The sequence below is a fragment of the Scylla paramamosain genome, chromosome 45, assembly GCF_035594125.1.
Source record: "Scylla paramamosain isolate STU-SP2022 chromosome 45, ASM3559412v1, whole genome shotgun sequence".
Taxonomy (NCBI): domain Eukaryota; kingdom Metazoa; phylum Arthropoda; class Malacostraca; order Decapoda; family Portunidae; genus Scylla; species Scylla paramamosain.
The window spans coordinates 11,787,953-11,798,534 of NC_087195.1; the positions used below are offsets into that span (position 1 = coordinate 11,787,953).

General features: G+C 40.3%; 1 long non-coding RNA gene across 1 annotated transcript in view; it reads left to right on the plus strand.

Annotated features, from left to right (window-relative positions):
- The first annotated feature begins 329 nt into the window (after positions 1-329).
- The window catches only part of LOC135094461 (uncharacterized), a 20,146-nt gene continuing 9,893 nt past the window's right edge, over positions 330-10,582 (plus strand). The window contains exons 1-2 of the long non-coding RNA XR_010263823.1: positions 330-448; positions 9,545-9,589. This is a non-coding gene — a long non-coding RNA (uncharacterized LOC135094461). The remainder of the gene's footprint in view (positions 449-9,544; positions 9,590-10,582) is intronic.

Consider the following 10,582-nt stretch of genomic DNA (forward strand, 5'->3'; position numbering starts at 1 on the left):
GCTGCCACTAAAGTCACTTCCTACACGCAGCACAGACCAGTACTTTCCCTGCTACACCCTCGCTCTTCCTGACACTCTCTGCACCCTCCACTCCCCTTCCTCTACCCTCCCTCCACCAGTTTTCTAGTTCCGTGTTATATTTTAGTGAATAAACGAGTGACATCAGTTGTAAATATTTCACCCACACTTACCAAACAAATAAAAGATTTAGACCTCCACTGAAATGTTCATGATTACACAGAGGTTAGCCAACTTTGCGTGACAGGCAGGCGTGACGTGTCCAAGGGAGGGGAGGAGTGAAGGGAGGGTGAGCGGAGGAATACAGGTTGGGAGGAACGAAGGGGAAGCAGATAGAGGAGATCCACTCACAAGATTCTGCGTTGTTGATTTGTGTGTGGAAGTATCGTGGGTTTTGCCTGCCTCCATTGTTGCTCGTCTGCTGAAATACGTAAGTGACATACATACATACACACAGAGAGAGAGAGAGAGAGAGAGAGAGAGAGAGAGCACGGCTACAACACACCACCAGTGACACCAACAGGGAAAACCCATCACCACCACCATTACTATTACCACCAACACCATTCCTTCTTCACAGATATCTGCACCACCACCACCACCACCACCATCATCACCATGCTTATCACAACTATCACCACCACCACTGTTCCTCCCTCCCAGTCCATTATCTCCGCCACCACCACCATCACCACCACTATCACCGCCATCACCATCCGATTAAGGAACACAAGGCGATGCACCAGATATCAATGAAAGTGCGCCATTATAACCTGCCATTAATTGCTGCCTCCTCTAATGACCCATCAGCGCCATTACCTCCTCCTCTTCCTCCTCTTCGTTTTCTCTATCTTCTTTCTCTCCACTACTTTTATTCTTCTCTTTATCTATCTTCCACCTCCACTATCACCATTTCCACCATTACCAACACCTCCTACTCCTCCTCCTCCTCATTACATCAGTTAACCACCTAATCACTGCCACCCCGCCATTGGCTCCTCCCTAACAGGATAATTGGCGGCCGCTGATTGGCTGAGGGAGTTAGGCAGTTAGCGGAGCATTATCTTAACCTCTGGGTAAAGGGAGGAGGAGGAGGAGGAGGAAGAAGAGGAAGAAGAAGAAGAAGAAGAAGAGAAAAGGTGTTTATGACGAATGTTGAGGTGTAAGAATGATGAGAAGGAGGAAGAGGAAAAGGAGAAGGAAGAAGAGGAGGAGGAGGAGGAAGAGAAGGAGGAGGATGAGTAGGGGAAGTAGAAGGAAGAGAAGAAGAAAGAAGGTGTATCAGTGTACTGGAAGAGGAGGAGGAAGAGTAAAAATGAACGATGAGGAGAGAAGGAGGAGAAGGAAGAGGAGTAGGGATAAACATAGAGTAGGAAGAGGAAGAGGAATGAGGATGAACATGGACAAGAAATGAAAGTGAAAGAGAGAAGAGGAGGAGGAAGAGGAGAAGGAGGAGGGAGGAAGGAGGAATGATATTAATAAAGGGAGAAGAGAGAGAGAAGTAAAGATGAACAATAAGAGACGCGGAGGAGAAGGAGGAAGAGGAGGAGGAGGAAGGAGTAAGATATCAGTAAAAGAGAAGGAGGAAAAGAATCACGGATGAAGGAAAAAGGAAGAAGGAAGAGAAAAGGATGAACACTGAGGAGAAGAGAGAAGGAAATAGGGGAGAGAGAGGCGGTGATTCTATGGGCGATATAATATTACAGTGATATGTTAGGACACGACCCCCCACGCACCTCTCTCTCTCTCTCTCTCTCTCTCTCTCTCTCTCTCTCTCTCTCTCTCTCTCTCTCTCTCTCTCTCTCTCTCTCTCCGCTACTGCGCTGTTCAGTCTCAATTCTTAGTGTTGTTTGTTATGTGTGATTTTTGGTGCTTAGAAGAATGTATGGGTTTAATTTCTGTCAGATTTGTTATATCGTCTGAGGTGACAGAGGTGGATTTACTGTAATGTTTGTAATAAACAAGATAACTTGACGAGATGGCGGAGAGAAAGAACGAAAAGGATGATAGACGTACTGAATACTGAATGAAGCAATGAGGGTGATGGCTGTAACGAGAAGTACATTTCAGATAAAAAATATAATAATACATTGAATGTTAGGTTACTACAAGAAATATGTAATTAATAGGATAACTTGACAAGATGGTGGAGGGAAAGGATGAAAAGGATTACAGAGGCACTGAATACTGAATGAAGCAATGAGGGCGATGGGTGTAACGAGAAGTACATATCAGATAACAGATATAATAATACCTTCAATGTGAGGCTACGTAAAGGATGTGTGGTATTAATGTGATAACTACACGAAGACTAAAGAGAAGTATTGTGGATGCACTGACACGAAGACTAAAGAGAAGTATTGTGGATGCACTGACACGAAGACTAAAGAGAAGTATTGTGGATGCACTGACACGAAGACTAAAGAGAAGTATTGTGGATGCACTGAAGGAACACCAGATGGTGAAGGTTGTAACAAGCATATTTCTGACTATTAATCAAATAATAGCTTAAGTGTGAAGAGTTGGTGGAAGATAAGTAGTATTGTCTTGCTAACCTGACCAACTGTTGACGTTATGAAGCAGGAATTCTCTTTGATCACGAGAAAAACTTTTCATTTTCAATCTATTGTTGCTATTAATACTGTTTCGTTATTCCTGCAGTAATAGTTACTTTAGGTGTAGTGGTGATGACTCGTACTGATCATAATAGTAACTGCTGAAGCAACAGTAGTAGTAGTAGTAGTAGTAGTAGTAGTAGTGGTAGTAGTAGTAGTAGTAGTAGTAGTAGTAGTAGTAGTAGTAGTAGTAGTAGTAGTAGTAGTAGTAGTAGTAGTTGTTGTTGTTGTTGTTGTTGTTGTTGTTGTTGTTGTTGTTGTTGTTGTTGTTGTTGTTGTTGTTGTTGTTGTTGTTGTTGTTGTTGTTGTTGTTGTTGTTGTTGTTGTTGTTGTAATAATAATAGTAGTAGTAGTAGTAGTAGTAGTAGTAGTATATAATTGCATCAAGTATACAGGTCTATTGAGCAGAAAAGTTGTATTACAAAGGATTACACACGCGCGCGAATATATACAGGGTGTCCCTCGAGTTACATACTTCGGGATCCGATAGTTCAAGTAATTCCAATTCGAAAATATTTTATACACAAATGGTGTGTTTTGCTTTATTTTGCAAGAAATTGACGTATAAGTTGTGTGTGTCAGGAACCGCTCGCCTGGGTGGGCCTCCGCTTCCTTCCTTTCCCTCATTGGCTCGCTACGTTACGAGTGGCGCCGCGCAGCATCAAGTGATCATTTTTGTGTACAATCTATGCAGTCAAAGCCTTACAGGAAACAGCAAATGATAAATTATTTTTTTGTATGAGTCAATGAAGAAAATGTACATGTAATACAGCAATGTAGTGGTTGTTAAGTGCTACATTTTAAACATACGTGGCAACTCACCAGATTCGTGACGACTGCCCAGCGTTCTTGCCTCTCCCGTAAAGATTATTTAAATTATTTGATATTCTTTTAAAGTGGTACTGTGTTGAGCTGCTCCAGTACGTTCAGCAGAAGTACTGGGGAAACATTCTTTCTCACCAAGAAGCAGACACATTCTGTAGAACACTTATATCTGGGTGTCTTCTGTCTGGATGCCTGCGTCTTTATCCTCCTGCACCAGCCCGGGCATTCCCACCACAGAATGAATATCATGTCCGAATACTCACTGTTACTGAATGTGAAAGGCACCTTCAACGTAGCGAAGAGTTGCACTTTGGCAGCCACCTGATGGGGCGCCCTGTCACTTACATGTCAAAGCGTAAACAGTTGGCGGAATGAAAGTTGCAGTGTGTTGCCATGTATGATTAAAAGAAATAGCACTTAACCACTATATTGCTGTGTTACCTGTACATTTTCTTCACTGACACATACAAAATTTTAGTCTGTCATTTTCTGTCTCCTGTACGACTTCTACTGCATAGATTGTACACAAAAATAAATAAATAAATAAATAAATAAATAAATAAAAACTGCAGCGCGGCACCACGAGGTTTTAGCGCGCCAAGGCGGGAAGGGGGAGGTGGAGGCCTACCCCCCACCCCCTGAAACACAACAGCATGTTAATTTCTCGCAAAAATAAGCAAAACACAGCATATGCCTATAAAGTATTTTTGACTTAGAATTACTTAAACTATCAAATCCCGAAGTATGTCCCTTAACTCGCGGGACAATATGTATATATGTATATATATATATATATATATATATATATATATATATATATATATAGAGAGAGAGAGAGAGAGAGAGAGAGAGAGAGAGAGAGAGAGAGAGAGAGAGAGAGAGAGAGAGAGAGAGAGAGAGAGAGAGAGAGAGAGAGAGAGAGAGAGAGAGGGGGAGGAGGAGGACAGAGGGGGGAAAGGGTAAAATCGGAAAATGATGGAAAGGAAGCATGATGAATGAAAAGAGAAAGAAAAGGAAAATAATTACAAGGGGGAAGATAATGAAAATCGTAATAGAAACCCCTTTCCCCGCTCTGTCCTCCTCCCCCCTCTCTCTCTCTCTCTCTCTCTCTCTCTCTCTCTCTCTCTCTCTCTCTCTCTCTCTCTCTCTCTCTCTGTCTCTCGCTTAACTTGATGGACGAAAGAAAAGAAAGAAAAATAGGTCAATGACGGGAGATGAGAAAGGAAAAGATTAGAAAGAAAGAAAAAGAGAGAGAGAGAGAAATAGGACAACTTAGAAAAGGAAGGGAAAATGCTTGAAAGAGAGGAGAAAAGAGGGGAAAAATTAAATAGCACGGGGAAGGAGAGAGAGAGAGAGAGAGAGAGAGAGAGAGAGAGAGAGAGAGAGAGAGAGAGAGAGAGAGAGAGAGAGAACCATGAAGCAAGGACTGGAACATTGTTGGTGTGATCTATAGACGCTTAACATATTGAAGGGTGGGGGGAGGCCAGAAGAGAGGAGAGGAGTGAGAGCGGGGGAGAGGGAGAGAGAGGGTCGCCACACCAACACGCTTAATTTAGACGCGCTTAATTTTCACGAACACCTTCACTCGAGAAAAGAGCAAGAGAGCGGAAAAGAGGGAAGATCTATTGAGGGAGAGGAAGGAAACGAAGGGTGGAGGAGGAGGGGGAAAGGAGGAAGGAGGAGGAGGAGGAGGAGGAGGAGGAGGAAAAGTCAGGGGCATGATCGCGAAAATATGTTCCGAGGGTGTAAATCAGTGAATCTTTCCCCCTCTTAATTAGGAGAGAGATTGTTACTATCCTCTCTCTCTCTCTCTCTCTCTCTCTCTCTCTCTCTCTCTCTCTCTCTCTCTCTCTCTCTCTCTCTCTCTCTCTCTCTCTCTCTCTCTCCCGAAGCGATGTAATTCAAGTTTTCTCCCTCCCCTCTTTTCTCCTCCTCCTCCTCCTTCCCTTCTTCAGTCTCTCTCTCTCTCTCTCTCTCTCTCTCTCTCTCTCTCTCTCTCTCTCTCTCTCTCTCTCTGGTATTATTATTATTATTATTATTATTATTATTATTATTATTATTATTATTATTATCATCATTATTATTATTATTATTATTATTAGTAGTAGTAGTAGTAGTAGTAGTAGTAGTAGTAGTAGTTGTTGTTGTTGTTAAGTTATTATTATCGTTGTTGTTATTATTGTTATTATTATTAGTTGCAGTAGTAGTATCATTATTATTATTATTATTATTATTATTATTATTATTATTATTATTATTACTATTATTATTATTATTATTATTATTATTATTATTATTACTGTTACTACTTCTATTACTGCTGTTACCATCATGACGATGATCATCATCATCAGAAAGTGTCATTTTCAACCAAAATTCGTCTCCCTGCCTCGTTTCATTCACACACACACACACACACACACACACACACACACACACACACACACACACACACACACACACACATGTAAGCTTCCCTGTTATGGACCATGGCCTTGAGGGAGTCCATGCCCCCCGCCGCGCAGCTGGCCAGCCCCGGTAACCTGCGTGGGTGAGGGGAGGGGAGGTTAAGGGGGGTGCTTCTAATTGATTCGAGCAGGTAAACAGACAAGGTGAGTGATGAGAGAGTGAGAGGGGTGAGAGAGAGAGAGAGAGAGAGAGAGAGAGAGAGAGAGAGAGAGAGAGAGAGAGAGAGAGAGAGAGAGAGAGAGAGAACTTTTTATGATTTTTTTTTATGAATACCAAATTTATTACAAGTAGAAATTCTCTCTCTCTCTCTCTCTCTCTCTCTCTCTCTCTCTCTCTCTCTCTCTCTCTCTCTCTCTCTCTCTCTCTCTCTCTCTCTCTCTCTCTCTCTCTCTCACCCCTCTCACTCTCTCATCACTCGTCAACACGTCCTTGGTGACGGGGGTGTTCCCTGAGGCCTGGAAACACGCCTTGGTCGTCCCAATATATAAGAACGGTGACTCTGATAGTGTGAATAATTATAGACCAGTATCTATACTACCTATCATATCTAAAGTACTGGAAAAAATTGTTGCTAAACAGCTGTCATTTTACTTAGAATCTAATGATTTATTGTCTAAGAGTCAACATGGCTTTCGACCCAAACTATCTACTGAAACGGCCCTCACTAGCGTCACAGATGCATTGTATGCAAATATGGACAACAAGAAAGTATCTCTGTTAACCTTGTGTGACCTCTCCAAAGCATTTGACACAGTCAACCATAAATTCCTTCTAAATAAGTGCTCTCTATTAAATATTGACTGCTTTTGGTTTGATAATTATTTGATGAATAGAAGTATGTCAGTTCGTCTAGAAAACAATATATCTAAAAAGAAAACTACTTGCTATGGGGTCCCACAAGGCTCGATCCTGGGACCAATTTTATTTGGCATCTATGTCAATGACTTATATGAACATGTTGATTGTTTCCTGATACAATATGCTGACGACACACAATTTTTGCATTCGGGAACTATTGAAGATATTAATCAAATTGTGAAATACACTGAGGACACTCATGAGAAATGTCGAGATTATTTTTTGAAAAATGGTTTGATGTTCAACTCCTCTAAAACTCAGTGCATTTTTATAGGAAACAGTCAGCTATTATCTAAAATTCCACCTACCACAACGATCAACTTTAATGGGAACATCATATACCAAAGTAAACACGTAAAAAACTTAGGAGTCTATATTGACCGCTTTATGCTCTTTGATGTCCATACTAATGAGTTAAATAAGAAAGCTATTGGTATTTTAATGTATATCAGCAGAATAGGTGACAGCTTAGATAAACAAACCAGGGTCATTATTGTACAGACACTCGTTCTTAGCTTAATTGAGTATTGTATTAGGATATGGGGAACTGCAAGTGACACTGTAATATCTAATGTGCAGAAAGTGCAAAATTTTGCAGCAAGGGTTGCAGTGGGAGGAGTAAGGAAATATGATCATATATCTCCATTTATCAGGGAACTGAAATGGCTAAAAATAAAGCAGAAACATGTATTTCAAGTAGGTATAACTATTTTTAAAGCTTTACGAGGATTTTACCCAGAATGGTTTTTATCATTAAGCAGTAGACAAGCTGTTACTAGCAGCATCACCAGACAGAGGCACAGCCTGTACGTGCCACACACAAAAACACACAGTGGAGACAGGCGCACTGCTGTACGAGGAGCCAAGCTGTGGAACGCGCTCCCACCTCGCCTAACCCAGGCACCCTCTCTTAACACTTTTAAGGCTAGAATTGAGAAATTTCTGCTAACAGATAATGTTTAAGCCAGACTGAGGATTTTATCGTCATCTTTTCAAGAAAATTTTACTCGCTAATATATCTCTATTTTATACTTTTATCTTATTTTATTGTATTTTTATTTTATTTTTATTTTTATTTTATATGTATGTTTTTGTGCATGTGTAGTATGTGTGTTTCTTTTATTGTGACTTTTTACCTTTGGGATTTAATGGTAAACAATTTATCAAATCTTTTACATTAATATATAATAGTTGTAAGAGACTTATGTATCTGAATGTATTGTGATTGATGTGTCTATCGTAATTACTAAATATCTATTGTAACCTGAGTAATAACCACTTTGGTGGATAATAAACAAATCTGAAATCTGAAATCTCTCTCTCTCTCTCTCTCTCTCTCTCTCTCTCTCTCTCTCTCTCTCTCTCTCTCTCTCTCTCTCTCTCTCTCTCTCTCTCTCTCTCTCTCTCTCTCTCTCTCTCTCTCTCTCTCTCTCTCTCTCTCTCACCTGTAGGTACACGCTGACCAGTCTGGGCTCATCACCCAAGCGAGGCGGCGAGGCCATCATGGTGGACCCGCTCCTCAGTGCCAGGCCAGCGGGGGAGGGGGAGGGGGTGTTAGTGCTAGTGCTAGTGGTGGTGGTGGTGGTGGTGGCAGTGGTAGCAGTGGTGATGAGGAGGGATGGAGAAGTAAGTGGTGGTGATGGTGGTGGTATGACGTCGTAGTAGTAATAGTAGTAGCAGTAGGAGGAAGAGGGGAAGGAGCAGCAGTAGTAGTTATTTTAGTGACAAGTAACACCCATATTTTTCTTTGGTGACATGAAATATTATTGTTATTGTTACTTGTGTCTGCTGTTCACTCCTTCACTTCAGGTCTTCCTCTAATTCTTCCTTCCTTGACTCCCTCGTGTCTCTTTTCCCCTCTCCCCTCACTCGCTTTCTTTGCAAACTCTCCTTTCCCTTTCATTTCCTGTCATTCTTTGCATCTCGTCTTTTTCTCTTTCCCATTTCCCATTCTCTCCCTTTGTTTTCATCTTTCTCTTCTTCTTCCTTTTCTTCATTTCTTCATTTATATTTATCTTTTTTTTCTTTCTTGATTCTTTCCTTCTTTTCTTTTCCATCTCCTTCCATACTTCATCTCTCTACGTATTTTTTTCTTCTTTTATTTCTTTATTCGTCTTTTGTTTTCTTTTGCCACTTTTTTTCTATTTTTCTCCCTTTCCATTTGATTCCATCTTTCATCCATCACTATTTTTTTTTTTTATTTTCCTCATCTTTCCCTTGTTTCTAAATCATATCCTCCTTCCTTCCCTCTCTTCCGTCCTTCCTTCCCTGCCTCCGATCCTCCTCCTCTCTCTCCATCGTATACCCCTCTCTCTCTCTCCTCTCTCTCTCCAGTTTCTCCTATTATGCCTTCTCTACTTATCCTCTCCTTTCCTTCTGTCTACCTTCCTCTCTCACTGCTCTCGTCTCCTTTCCTCTTCTCTGCATCTCCATCATTACTAATGCCTAATGTTCACTTAATCTCGTTTCTGTTACATAAGGACAAAAGGTTAGATTTTCCTGTAGGGTGAATGAGTGTTTTAAACAACGAGTAGTTACTTAAAATACACTAATATTTTATCGTTAGCTTCCCTTTTAGTTTATGAATTTATATATGCCGTTCTCTTTTCATCTAGTGCGCGCGTACACACACACACACACACACACACCTGCAATCTGTCCTTTTCCTCCTCCTCTTCCTCCTCCTCTTCCTCCTCCCTCCTCCTCCTCCTCCTCCTCCTCCTCCTCGCGCAGTACTCACCCTGTGTGTTGTCTTGCAGGTTGTACCCCAGCAGGCCCCCTCTTCAGGTCCAGCGGGTTCTCTGGTAAGTACAGGCTGCAGGTCCCTCGTACATGGTGGTGGTGGTGTCAGGACTCTCTCTCTCTCTCTCTCTCTCTCTCTCTCTCTCTCTCTCTCTCTCTCTCTCTCTCCTCTCTCTCTCTCTCTCTCTCTCTCTCTCGTAATATTTTCTTACTTGTTGATTTTTTTTTTTTTTACTTCTGTATTTTTACGGTAAATTTTGTTTTTTCTTATTTTTCTATGTCTGTGTATTTTAGTATGTTTGTTTGTTTGTTCGTTTGTTTGTTTGTTTGTTCTTTTATTTCCTTTCTCTGAGCGTTTTCCTACTTTTCTTATTTATTCCATTATTACTTTTCTTATTTCTTCCGTTATTTTTTTCCTTCCCTTTCTTTCTCTTGTGTTCTTGCTCTTATTCTTCTTCCCACTTCTTTCTTCCCAATGTTTTAGTCCTGTGCTGCATTATTATTATTATTATTATTTCCATTACTTCTTTGTTTTTTCTCGAATACTTGAAAGTTTGTCTATCTTATAATTATGTCATCGTGTCTTCACTGTATTTAATTTCCATGACGATTTTTTTTTCTCTCTTTTTTTGTAGTAAAATTGTATTCAAATCATTCTCAATCATACTCACATTTTCCCGAAACGATTGCCTTTTGTTTCTCGTAAGACTCTCGTTTGCTTCAACCATATGCACACTTTTGTCTTGTTCTTTTAAACACTCAACACTTTTTTTTTTTTTTTTGTATTCAAAAGATGTTTCACGAGATTTTTTTTTTTTATGGCTCTTACATTCTGCTTTTACATATTTTATTTTTGTCTCTATCTTTTTTTTTTTTATTCCACAATGTTCTGTTGTATTTTTTTAGCTATTGATGTTGTTGTTCTTAAAATATGCTTTTTCTTTTCCTTGTTTCCTTACCTCCTTATTTTCAGTTTCACAGTATTGTTTTGTTGTTGTTGTTGTTGTTGTTGTTGTTGTTGTTGTTGTTGTTCTGAAATTATGTTTTTTGTCTAT